The sequence below is a fragment of the Mixophyes fleayi genome (assembly GCF_038048845.1).
Source record: "Mixophyes fleayi isolate aMixFle1 chromosome 4 unlocalized genomic scaffold, aMixFle1.hap1 SUPER_4_unloc_3, whole genome shotgun sequence".
Lineage (NCBI taxonomy): Eukaryota > Metazoa > Chordata > Amphibia > Anura > Limnodynastidae > Mixophyes > Mixophyes fleayi.
In genome coordinates, this window is record NW_027445889.1 from 826,920 (window position 1) to 840,463 (window position 13,544).

General features: G+C 39.5%; 4 non-coding genes across 4 annotated transcripts; all 4 read right to left on the reverse strand.

Moving 5' to 3' along the window:
* Positions 1 to 1,662: 1,662 nt before the first annotated feature.
* On the reverse strand, positions 1,663 to 1,735 carry TRNAV-AAC (transfer RNA valine (anticodon AAC)). Its single transcript has one exon. It is a non-coding gene; the product is annotated as a tRNA-Val (tRNA).
* A 7,303-nt stretch (positions 1,736 to 9,038) lies between these two features.
* Positions 9,039 to 9,111, reverse strand: TRNAV-AAC (transfer RNA valine (anticodon AAC)). The gene has a single exon. It is a non-coding gene; the product is annotated as a tRNA-Val (tRNA).
* A 2,885-nt stretch (positions 9,112 to 11,996) lies between these two features.
* TRNAV-AAC (transfer RNA valine (anticodon AAC)) lies at positions 11,997 to 12,069 on the reverse strand. Its single transcript has one exon. It is a non-coding gene; the product is annotated as a tRNA-Val (tRNA).
* Positions 12,070 to 13,471: 1,402 nt separating this feature from the next.
* On the reverse strand, positions 13,472 to 13,544 carry TRNAV-AAC (transfer RNA valine (anticodon AAC)). The gene has a single exon. It is a non-coding gene; the product is annotated as a tRNA-Val (tRNA).

Consider the following 13,544-nt stretch of genomic DNA (forward strand, 5'->3'; position numbering starts at 1 on the left):
GTGCCCGACAGGAGCTATTGCTAAGATATACAGGAGGCGTATGGAAATGATTGTTAAATTATATATGAAGGTGGATAGGTAGATGGTGTTGCAATGACATTAAAAGTTCCTGTTGATACAACTATTTACAAGATGTTATATCAATTTTACATCTCACATGTCCTATATAAAAGGAGATCTAACGCTTGTTTCTGCCCGGTTTCGAACTGGGGACCTTTCGTGTGTTAGGCGAATGTGATAACCACTACACTACAGAAACACCAGCTGTGAGCTTTGTTGACCTCTGCCACTGTAATAGAGAGGGATCCTTACTGACATTTAATGATCTGTATCTGGACTCAAATTGATAAAAGGATTTGATTATTTACACTGACTGTCTGAGGGTGTTATCCTACACACATTGAGGTATCCAGGGTCCCCATTTCCTAGTACTTCATTAGGGGTCCATCTTGGATGGTTGGTCACTTAGTAAAATCAGAATCCAGAGATAGTCCTTTCCCACCTTGTGTCTCATTATACTACATAGGTGTAGTATGATTGAATTCTGGTAAAATTTCCTAAATTATGGGTTGCCGTTCATTCTGTGTGACATTCAGACATTTTTGTATGTGTCTCACAGTGATTAAAGTGGTTTCCTCACGCTGGGGAGAAGGACAAGGAATATTGTTGTATTTCGTTTTCATAATTTTTTTAATCTTTTCATTTGTTTTTTGTTTCATTTAAGTTTTACTCTTTTATTATTCCGTTGTAGACCTAGTATAGTTACAAGATCAAATTTACTATTGATGTATTGGTGTTAAGGAAGATCTGATCTCAACCTGATCACCCATAGTTGAAACTACAGTCAACTAGCTATCTCCCATCACTATATGCGGAAGTGCACAGACACTTACACATTTTGAACACAGCACTCCCATTGAGTGACTAGGAGGGAAATAGCCATATGAATCAGTTCTTGCCCACTCATTGGAGCCTTTGACTGTCAGTGCAACCTCTAAGTCGTCTTATAGCAATATGGCTGGTTTGACAACATAGAAAGACAGTGGTGAGGAAGTGTTGATTATGAGACTGACGCGCTACCTACTGTGCTAACGAGGCTGCTTCACTGTATGCACATAACATTGAACAATGTTCTTCAATTCTATCTTCACTATTAACTAATTTATAAGAAGATGTTTTGTAATTCATAGTTATGTTTTGCTGCTGCTCTATGGTTAACTAATAAAATTAACCCCTTCCCGCTACAGGATGTAACGGTAATGTCTTGTTCAATTTTAGGCAGGGAGTTACGGCAAGTCACAGATCCCTGTGTCATGACCAAGAACAATGATGAGTGGTTCCTGGCAGATAAATGGCTTCCGCACACCATTCAATAAAGAAGCTGGGATGCAATGGTCGCATCCCCCTTCTATGTCTCCCTGAAACCTCATTGACATCATCCCTGTGACTTGTTCCTGAAAGACATAGAGAGGTTAGGTGCCTGACAGGAACTATTGCTAAGATATACAGGAGGCCTATGGAAATGATTGTTAAATCATATATGAAGGTGGATAGGTAGATGGTGTTGCAATGACACTAAAAGTTCCTGTTGATACAACTATTTACAAGATGTTATATCAATTTTACATCTCACATGTCCTATATAAAAGGAGATCTAACGCTTGTTTCTGCCCGGTTTCGAACTGGGGACCTTTCGCGTGTTAGGCGAATGTGATAACCACTACACTACAGAAACACCAGCTGTGAGCTTTGTTGACCTCTGCCACTGTAATAGAGAGGGATCCTTACTGACATTTAATGATCTGTATCTGGACTCAAATTGATAAAAGGATTTGATTATTTACACTGACTGTCTGAGGGTGTTATCCTACACACATCGAGGTATCCAGGGTCCCCATTTCCTAGTACTTCATTAGGGGTCCATCTTGGATGGTTGGTCACTTAGTAAAATCAGAATCCAGAGATAGTCCTTTCCCACCTTATGTCTCATTATACCACATAGGTGTAGTATGATTGAATTCTGGTATAATTTCCTAAATTATGGGGTGCTGTTCATTCTGTGTGACATTCAGACATTTTTGTATGTGTCTCACAGTGATTAAAGTGGTTTCCTCACGCTGGGGAGAAGGACAGGGAATATTGTCGTATTTCGTTTTCATAATTTTTTGATCTTTTCATTTGTTTTTTGTTTCATTTAAGTTTTACTCTTTTATTATTCCGTTGTAGACCTAGTATAGTTACAAGATCAAATTTACTATTGATGTATTGGTGTTAAGGAAGATCTGATCTCAACCTGAACACCCATAGTTGACACTACAGTCAACTAGCTATCTCCCATCACTATATGCGGAAGTGCACAGACACTTACACATTTTGAACACAGCACTCCCATTGAGTGACTAGGAGGGAAATAGCCATATGAATCAGTTCTTGCCCACTCATTGGAGCCTTTGGCTGTCAGTGCAACCTCTACGTCGTCTCATAGCAATATGGCTGGTTTGACAACATAGAAAGACAGTGGTGAGGAAGTGTTGATTATGAGACTGACGTGCTACCTACTGTGCTAACGAGGCCGCTTCACTGTATGCACATAACGTTGAACAATGTTCTTCAATTCTATCTTCACTATTAACTAATTTATAAGAAGATGTTTTGTTATTCCTAGTTATGTTTTGCTGCTGCTCTATGGTTAACTAATAAAATTAACCCCTTCCCGCTACAGGATATAACGGTAATGTCTTGTTCAATTTTAGGCAGGGAGTTACGGCAAGTCACAGATGCCTGTGTCATGACCAAGAACAATGATGAGTGGTTCCTGGCAGATAAATGGCTTCCGCACACCATTCAATAAAGAAGCTGGGATGCAATGGTCGCATCCCCTTTCTATGTCTCCCTGAAACCTCATTGACATCATCCCTGTGACTTGTTCCTGAAAGACATAGAGAGGTTAGGTGCCCGACAGGAGCTATTGCTAAGATATACAGGAGGCGTATGGAAATGATTGTTAAATCATATATGAAGGTGGATAGGTAGATGGTGTTGCAATGACATTAAAAGTTCCCGTTGATACAACTATTTACAAGATGTTATATCAATTCTACATCTCACATGTCCTATATAAAAGGAGATCTAATTCTTGTTTCTGTCCGGTTTTGAACCGGGGACCTTTCGTGTGTTAGGCAAATGTGATAACCACTACACTACAGAAACATCAGCTGTGAGCTTTGTTGACCTCTGCCATTGTAATAGAGAGGGATCCTTACTGACATTTAATGATCTGTATCTGGACTCAAATTGATAAAAGGATTTGATTATTTACACTGACTGTCTGAGGGTGTTATCCTACACACATCGAGGTATCCAGGTTCCCCATTTCCTAGTACTTCATTAGGGGTCCATCTTGGATGGTTGGTCACTTAGTAAAATCAGAATCCAGAGATAGCCCTTTCCCACCTTATGTCTCATTATACCACATAGGTGTAGTATGATTGAATTCTGGTATAATTTCCTAAATTATGGGGTGCCGTTCATTCTGTGTGACATTCAGACATTTTTGTATGTGTCTCACAGTGATTAAAGTGGTTTCCTCACGCTGGGGAGAAGGACAGGGAATATTGTCGTATTTCGTTTTCATAATTTTTTGATCTTTTCATTTGTTTTTTGTTTCATTTAAGTTTTACTCTTTTATTATTCCGTTGTAGACCTAGTATAGTTACAAGATCAAATTTACTATTGATGTATTGGTGTTAAGGAAGATCTGATCTCAACCTGAACACCCATAGTTGACACTACAGTCAACTAGCTATCTCCCATCACTATATGCGGAAGTGCACAGACACTTACACATTTTGAACACAGCACTCCCATTGAGTGACTAGGAGGGAAATAGCCATATGAATCAGTTCTTGCCCACTCATTGGAGCCTTTGGCTGTCAGTGCAACCTCTACGTCGTCTCATAGCAATATGGCTGGTTTGACAACATAGAAAGACAGTGGTGAGGAAGTGTTGATTATGAGACTGACGTGCTACCTACTGTGCTAACGAGGCCGCTTCACTGTATGCACATAACGTTGAACAATGTTCTTCAATTCTATCTTCACTATTAACTAATTTATAAGAAGATGTTTTGTTATTCCTAGTTATGTTTTGCTGCTGCTCTATGGTTAACTAATAAAATTAACCCCTTCCCGCTACAGGATATAACGGTAATGTCTTGTTCAATTTTAGGCAGGGAGTTACGGCAAGTCACAGATGCCTGTGTCATGACCAAGAACAATGATGAGTGGTTCCTGGCAGATAAATGGCTTCCGCACACCATTCAATAAAGAAGCTGGGATGCAATGGTCGCATCCCCTTTCTATGTCTCCCTGAAACCTCATTGACATCATCCCTGTGACTTGTTCCTGAAAGACATAGAGAGGTTAGGTGCCCGACAGGAGCTATTGCTAAGATATACAGGAGGCGTATGGAAATGATTGTTAAATCATATATGAAGGTGGATAGGTAGATGGTGTTGCAATGACATTAAAAGTTCCCGTTGATACAACTATTTACAAGATGTTATATCAATTCTACATCTCACATGTCCTATATAAAAGGAGATCTAATTCTTGTTTCTGTCCGGTTTTGAACCGGGGACCTTTCGTGTGTTAGGCAAATGTGATAACCACTACACTACAGAAACATCAGCTGTGAGCTTTGTTGACCTCTGCCATTGTAATAGAGAGGGATCCTTACTGACATTTAATGATCTGTATCTGGACTCAAATTGATAAAAGGATTTGATTATTTACACTGACTGTCTGAGGGTGTTATCCTACACACATCGAGGTATCCAGGTTCCCCATTTCCTAGTACTTCATTAGGGGTCCATCTTGGATGGTTGGTCACTTAGTAAAATCAGAATCCAGAGATAGCCCTTTCCCACCTTATGTCTCATTATACCACATAGGTGTAGTATGATTGAATTCTGGTATAATTTCCTAAATTATGGGGTGCCGTTCATTCTGTGTGACATTCAGACATTTTTGTATGTGTCTCACAGTGATTAAAGTGGTTTCCTCACGCTGGGGAGAAGGACAGGGAATATTGTTGTATTTCGTTTTCATAATTTTTTGATCTTTTCATTTGTTTTTTGTTTCATTTAAATTTTACTCTTCTATTATTCTGTTGTAGACCTAGTATAGTTACAAGATCAAATTTACTATTGATGTATTGGTATTAAGGAAGATCTGATCTCAACCTGAACACCCATAGTTGACACTACAGTCAACTAGCTATCTCCCATCACTATATGCGGAAGTGCACAGACACTTACACATTTTGAACACAGCACTCCCATTGAGTGACTAGGAGGGAAATAGCCATATGAATCAGTTCTTGCCCACTCATTGGAGCCTTTGGCTGTCAGTGCAACCTCTACGTCGTCTCATAGCAATATGGCTGGTTTGACAACATAGAAAGACAGTGGTGAGGAAGTGTTGATTATGAGACTGACGCGCTACCTACTGTGCTAACGAGGCCGCTTCACTGTAAGCACATAACGTTGAACAATGTTCTTCAATTCTATCTTCACTATTAACTTATTTATAAGAAGATGTTTTCTAATTCATAGTTATGTTTTGCTGCTGCTCTATGGTTAACTAATAAAATTAACCCCTTCCCGCTACAGGATGTAACGGTAATGTCTTGTTCAATTTTAGGCATGGAGTTACGGCAAGTCACAAATCCCTGTGTCATGACCAAGAACAATGATGAGTGGTTCCTGGCAGATAAATGGCTTCCGCACACCATTCAATAAAGAAGCTGGGATGCAATGGTCGCATCCCCTTTCTATGTCTCCCTGAAACCTCATTGACATCATCCCTGTGACTTGTTCCTGAAAGACATAGAGAGGTTAGGTGCCCGACAGGAGCTATTGCTAAGATATACAGGAGGCGTATGGAAATGATTGTTAAATCATATATGAAGGTGGATAGGTAGATGGTGTTGCAATGACATTAAAAGTTCCTGTTGATACAACTATTTACAAGATGTTATATCAATTTTACATCTCACATGTCCTATATAAAAGGAGATCTAATGCTTGTTTCTGCCCGGTTTCGAACTGGGGACCTTTTGCGTGTTAGGTGAATGTGATAACCACTACACTACAGAAACACCAGCTGTGAGCTTTGTTGACCTCTGCCACTGTAATAGAGAGGGATCCTTACTGACATTTAATGATCTGTATCTGGACTCAAATTGATAAAAGGATTTGATTATTTACACTGACTGTCTGAGGGTGTTATCCTACACACATCGAGGTATACAGGGTCCCCATTTCCTAGTACTCCATTAGGGGTCCATCTTGGATGGTTGGTCACTTAGTAAAATCAGAATCCAGAGATAGTCCTTTCCCACCTTATGTCTCATTATACCACATAGGTGTAGTATGATTGAATTCTGGTATAATTTCCTAAATTATGGGGTGCCGTTCATTCTGTGTGACATTCAGACATTTTTGTATGTGTCTCACAGTGATTAAAGTGGTTTCCTCACGCTGGGGAGAAGGACAGGGAATATTGTAGTATTTCGTTTTCATAATTTTTTGATCTTTTCATTTGTTTTTTGTTTCATTTAAATTTTACTCTTCTATTATTCTGTTGTAGACCTAGTATAGTTACAAGATCAAATTTACTATTGATGTATTGGTGTTAAGGAAGATCTGATCTCAACCTGAACACCCATAGTTGACACTACAGTCAACTAGCTATCTCCCATCACTATATGCGGAAGTGCACAGACACTTACACATTTTGAACACAGCACTCCCATTGAGTGACTAGGAGGGAAATAGCCATATGAATCAGTTCTTGCCCACTCATTGGAGCCTTTGGCTGTCAGTGCAACCTCTACGTCGTCTCATAGCAATATGGCTGGTTTGACAACATAGAAAGACAGTGGTGAGGAAGTGTTGATTATGAGACTGACGCGCTACCTACTGTGCTAACGAGGCCGCTTCACTGTAAGCACATAACATTGAACAATGTTCTTCAATTCTATCTTCACTATTAACTTATTTATAAGAAGATGTTTTTTTAATTCATAGTTATGTTTTGCTGCTGCTCTATGGTTAACTAATAAAATTAACCCCTTCCCGCTACAGGATATAACGGTAATGTCTTGTTCAATTTTAGGCAGGGAGTTACGGCAAGTCACAGATGCCTGTGTCATGACCAAGAACAATGATGAGTGGTTCCTGGCAGATAAATGGCTTCCGCACACCATTCAATAAAGAAGCTGGGATGCAATGGTCGCATCCCCTTTCTATGTCTCCCTGAAACCTCATTGACATCATCCCTGTGACTTGTTCCTGAAAGACATAGAGAGGTTAGGTGCCCGACAGGAGCTATTGCTAAGATATACAGGAGGCGTATGGAAATGATTGTTAAATCATATATGAAGGTGGATAGGTAGATGGTGTTGCAATGACATTAAAAGTTCCTGTTGATACAACTATTTACAAGATGTTTTATCAATTTTACATCTCACATGTCCTATATAAAAGGAGATCTAATGCTTGTTTCTGCCCGGTTTCAAACTGGGGACCTTTCGCGTGTTAGGCGAATGTGATAACCACTACACTACATAAACACCAGCTGTGAGCTTTGTTGACCTTTGCCACTGTAATAGAGAGGGATCCTTACTGACATTTAATGATCTGTATCTGGACTCAAATTGATAAAAGGATTTGATTATTTACACTGACTGTCTGAGGGTGTTATCCTACACACATCGAGGTATCCAGGGTCCCCATTTCCTAGTACTTCATTAGGGGTCCATCTTGGATGGTTGGTCACTTAGTAAAATCAGAATCCAGAGATAGTCCTTTCCCACCTTGTGTCTCATTATACCACATAGGTGGAGTATGATTGAATTCTGGTATAATTTCCTAAATTATGGGGTGCCGTTCATTCTGTGTGACATTCAGACATTTTTGTATGTGTCTCACAGTGATTAAAGTGGTTTCCTCATGCTGGGGAGAAGGACAGGGAATATTGTCGTATTTCGTTTTCATAATTTTTTGATCTTTTCATTTGTTTTTTATTTCATTTAAGTTTTACTCTTTTATTATTCTGTTGTAGACCTAGTATAGTTACAAGATCAAATTTACTATTGATGTATTTGTGTTAAGGAAGATCTGATCTCAACCTGATCACCCATAGTTGAAACTACAGTCAACTAGCTATCTCCCATCACTATACGTGGAAGTGCACAGACACTTACACATTTTGAACACAGCACTCCCATTGAGTGACTAGGAGGGAAATAGCCATATGAATCAGTTCTTGCCCACTCATTGGAGCCTTTGGCTGTCAGTGCAACCTCTACGTCGTCTCATAGCAATATGGCTGGTTTGACAACATAGAAAGACAGTGGTGAGGAAGTGTTGATTATGAGACTGACGTGCTACCTACTGTGCTAACGAGGCCACTTCACTGTATGCACATAACGTTGAACAATGTTCTTCAATTCTATCTTCACTATTAACTAATTTATAAGAAGATGTTTTGTAATTCATAGTTATGTTTTGCTGCTGCTCTATGGTTAACTAATAAAATTAACCCCTTCCCGCTACAGGATGTAACGGTAATGTCTTGTTCAATTTTAGGCAGGGAGTTACGGCAAGTCACAGATGCCTGTGTCATGACCAAGAACAATGATGAGTGGTTCCTAGCAGATAAATGGCTTCCGCACACCATTCAATAAAGAAGCTGGGATGCAATGGTCGCATCCCCTTTCTATGTCTCCCTGAAACCTCATTGACATCATCCCTGTGACTTATTTCTGAAAGACATAGAGAGGTTAGGTGCCCTACAGGAGCTATTGCTAAGATATACAGGAGGCGTATGGAAATGATTGTTAAATCATATATGAAGGTGGATAGGTAGATGGTGTTGCAATGACATTAAAAGTTCCCGTTGATACAACTATTTACAAGATGTTATATCAATTCTACATCTCACATGTCCTATATAAAAGGAGATCTACTTCTTGTTTCTGTCCGGTTTTGAACCGGGGACCTTTCGCGTGTTAGGCGAATGTGATAACCACTACACTACAGAAACACCAGCTGTGAGCATTGTTGACCTCTGCCATTGTAATAGAGAGGGATCCTTACTGACATTTAATGATCTGTATCTGGACTCAAATTGATAAAAGGATTTGATTATTTACACTGACTGTCTGAGGGTGTTATCCTACACACATTGAGGTATCCAGGGTCCCCATTCCCTAGTACTTCATTAGGGGTCCATCTTGGATGGTTGGTCACTTAGTAAAATCAGAATCCAGAGATAGTCCTTTCCCACCTTATGTCTCATTATACCACATAGGTGTAGTATGATTGAATTCTGGTATAATTTCCTAAATTATGGGGTGCCGTTCATTCTGTGTGACATTCAGACATTTTTGTATGTGTCTCACAGTGATTAAAGTGGTTTCCTCACGCTGGGGAGAAGGACAGGGAATATTGTCGTATTTTGTTTTCATAATTTTTTGATCTTTTCATTTGTTTTTTGTTTCATTTAAGTTTTACTCTTTTATAATTCTGTTGTACACCTAGTATAGTTACAAGATCAAATTTACTATTGATGTATTGGTGTATTGGTGTTAAGGAAGATCTGATCTCAACCTGAACACCCATAGTTGACACTACAGTCAACTAGCTATCTCCCATCACTATATGCGGAAGTGCACAGACACTTACACATTTTGAACACAGCACTCCCATTGAGTGACTAGGAGGGAAATAGCCATATAAATCAGTTCTTGCCCACTCATTGGAGCCTTTGGTTGTCAGTGCAACCTCTACGTCGTCTCATAGCAATATGGCTGGTTTGACAAAATAGAAAGACAGTGGTGAGGAAGTGTTGATTATGAGACTGACGCGCTACCTACTGTGCTAACGAGGCCGCTTCACTGTATGCACATAACGTTGAACAATGTTCTTCAATTCTATCTTCACTATTAACTAATTTATAAGAAGATGTTTTGTAATTCATAGTTATGTTTTGCTGCTGCTCTATGGTTAACTAATAAAATTAACCCCTTCCCGCTACAGGATGTAACGGTAATGTCTTGTTCAATTTTAGGCAGGGAGTTACGGCAAGTCACAGATCCCTGTGTCATGACCAAGAACAATGATGAGTGGTTCCTGGCAGATAAATGGCTTCCGCACACCATTCAATAAAGAAGCTGGGATGCAATGGTCACATCCCCTTTCTATGTCTCCCTGAATCCTCATTGACATCATCCCTGTGACTTGTTCCTGAAAGACATAGAGAGGTTAGGTGCCTGACAGGAACTATTGCCAAGATATACAGGAGGCCTATGGAAATGATTGTTAAATCATATATGAAGGTGGATAGGTAGATGGTGTTGCAATGACATTAAAAGTTCCTGTTGATACAACTATTTACAAGATGTTATATCAATTTTACATCTCACATGTCCTATATAAAAGGAGATCTAACGCTTGTTTCTGCCCGGTTTCAAACTGGGGATCTTTCGCGTGTTAATCGAATGTGATAACCACTACACTACAGAAACACCAGCTGTGTGCTTTGTTGACCTCTGCCACTGTAATAGAGAGGGATCCTTCCTGACATTTAATGATCTGTATCTGGACTCAAATTGATAAAAGGATTTGATTATTTACACTAACTGTCTGAGGGTGTTATCCTACACACATCGAGGTATCCAGGGTCCCCATTCCCTAGTACTTCATTAGGGGTCCATCTTGGATGGATGGTCACTTAGTGAAATCAGAATCCAGAGATAGTCCTTTCCCACCTTGTGTCTCATTATACCACATAGGTGTAGTATGATTGAATTCTGGTAAAATTTACTAAATTATGGGGTGCCGTTCATTCTGTGTGACATTCAGACATTTTTGTATGTGTCTCACAGTGATTAAAGTGGTTTCCTCACGCTGGGGAGAAGGACAGGGAATATTGTCGTATTTCGTTTTCATAATTTTTTGATCTTTTCATTTGTTTTTTGTTTCATTTAAGTTTTACTCTTTTATTATTCCGTTGTAGACCTAGTATAGTTACAAGATCAAATTTACTATTGATGTATTGGTGTTAAGGAAGATCTGATCTCAACCTGAACACCCATAGTTGACACTACAGTCAACTAGCTATCTCCCATCACTATATGCGGAAGTGCACAGACACTTACACATTTTGAACACAGCACTCCCATTGAGTGACTAGGAGGGAAATAGCCATATGAATCAGTTCTTGCCCACTCATTGGAGCCTTTGGCTGTCAGTGCAACCTCTACGTCGTCTCATAGCAATATGGCTGGTTTGACAACATAGAAAGACAGTGGTGAGGAAGTGTTGATTATGAGACAGACGCACTACCTACTGTGCTAACGAGGCCGCTTCACTGTATGCACATAACGTTGAACAATGTTCTTCAATTCTATCTTCACTATTAACTAATTTATAAGAAGATGTTTTCTAATTCATAGTTATGTTTTGCTGCTGCTCTATGGTTAACTAATAAAATTAACCCCTTCCCGCTACAGGATGTAACGGTAATGTCTTGTTCAATTTTAGGCAGGGAGTTACGGCAAGTCACAGATCCCTGTGTCATGACCAAGAACAATGATGAGTGGTTCCTGGCAGATAAATGGCTTCCGCACACCATTCAATAAAGAAGCTGGGATGCAATGGTCGCATCCCCTTTCTATGTCTCCCTGAAACATCATTGACATCATCCCTGTGACTTGTTCCTGAAAGACATAGAGAGGTTAGGTGCCCTACAGGAGCTATTGCTAAGATATACAGGAGGCGTATGGAAATGATTGTTAAATCATATATGAAGGTGGATAGGTAGATGATGTTGCAATGACATTAAAAGTTCCTGTTGATACAACTATTTACAAGATGTTATATCAATTTTACATCTCACATGTCCTATATAAAAGCAGATCTAATGCTTGTTTCTGCCCGGTTTCGAACCGGGGACCATTCGCGTGTTAGGTGAATGTGATAACCACTACACTACAGAAACACCAGCTGTGAGTTTTGTTGACCTCTGCCACTGTAATAGAGAGGGATCCTTACTGACATTTAATAATCTGTATCTGGACTCAAATTGATAAAAGGATTTGATTATTTACACTGACTGTCTGAGGGTGTTATCCTACACACATCGAGGTATGCAGGGTCCCCATTTCCTAGTACTTCATTAGGGGTCCATCTTGGATGGTTGGTCACTTAGTAAAATCAGAATGCAGAGATAATCCTTTCCCACCTTGTGTCTCATTATACCACATAGGTGTAGTATAATTGAATTCTGGTATAATTTCCTAAATTATGGGGTGAAGTTCATTCTGTGTGACATTTAGATATTTTTGTATGTGTCTCACAGTGATTAAAGTGGTTTCCTCACGCTGGGGAGAAGGACAGGGAATATTGTCGTATTTCGTTTTCATAATCTTTTGATCTTTTCATTTGTTTTTTGTTTCATTTAAGTTTTACTCTTTCATTATTCCGTTGTAGACCTAGTATAGTTATAAGATCAAATTTACTATTAATGTATTGGTGTTAAGGAAGATCTGATCTCAACCTGAACACCCATAGTTGACACTACAGTCAACTAGCTATCTCCCATCACTATATGCGGAAGTGCACAGACACTTACACATTTTGAACACAGCACTCCCATTGAGTGACTAGGAGGGAAATAGCCATATGAATCAGTTCTTGCCCACTCATTGGAGCCTTTGGCTGTCAGTGCAACCTCTACGTCGTCTCATAGCAATATGGCTGGTTTGACAACATAGAAAGACAGTGGTGAGGAAGTGTTGATTATGAGACTGACGCGCTACCTACTGTGCTAACGAGGCCGCTTCACTGTAAGCACATAACGTTGAACAATGTTCTTCAATTCTATCTTCACTATTAACTTATTTATAAGAAGATGTTTTCTAATTCATAGTTATGTTTTGCTGCTGCTCTATGGTTAACTAATAAAATTAACCCCTTCCCGATACAGGATGTAACGGTAATGTCTTGTTCAATTTTAGGCAGGGAGTTACAGCAAGTCACAGATTCCTGTGTCATGACCAAGAACAATGATGAGTGGTTCCTGGCAGATAAATGGCTTCCGCACACCATTCAATAAAGAAGCTGGGATGCAATGGTCGCATCCCCTTTCTATGTCTCCCTGAAACATCATTGACATCATCCCTGTGACTTGTTCCTGAAAGACATAGAGAGGTTAGGTGCCCTACAGGAGCTATTGCTAAGATTTACAGGAGGCGTATGGAAATGATTGTTAAATCATATATGAAGGTGGATAGGTAGATGATGTTGCAATGACATTAAAAGTTCCTGTTGATACAACTATTTACAAGATGTTATATCAATTTTACATCTCACATGTCCTATATAAAAGGAAATCTAACGCTTGTTTCCGCCCGGTTTCGAACCGGGGACCTTTCACGTGTTAGGCGAATGTGATAACCACTACACTACAGAAAC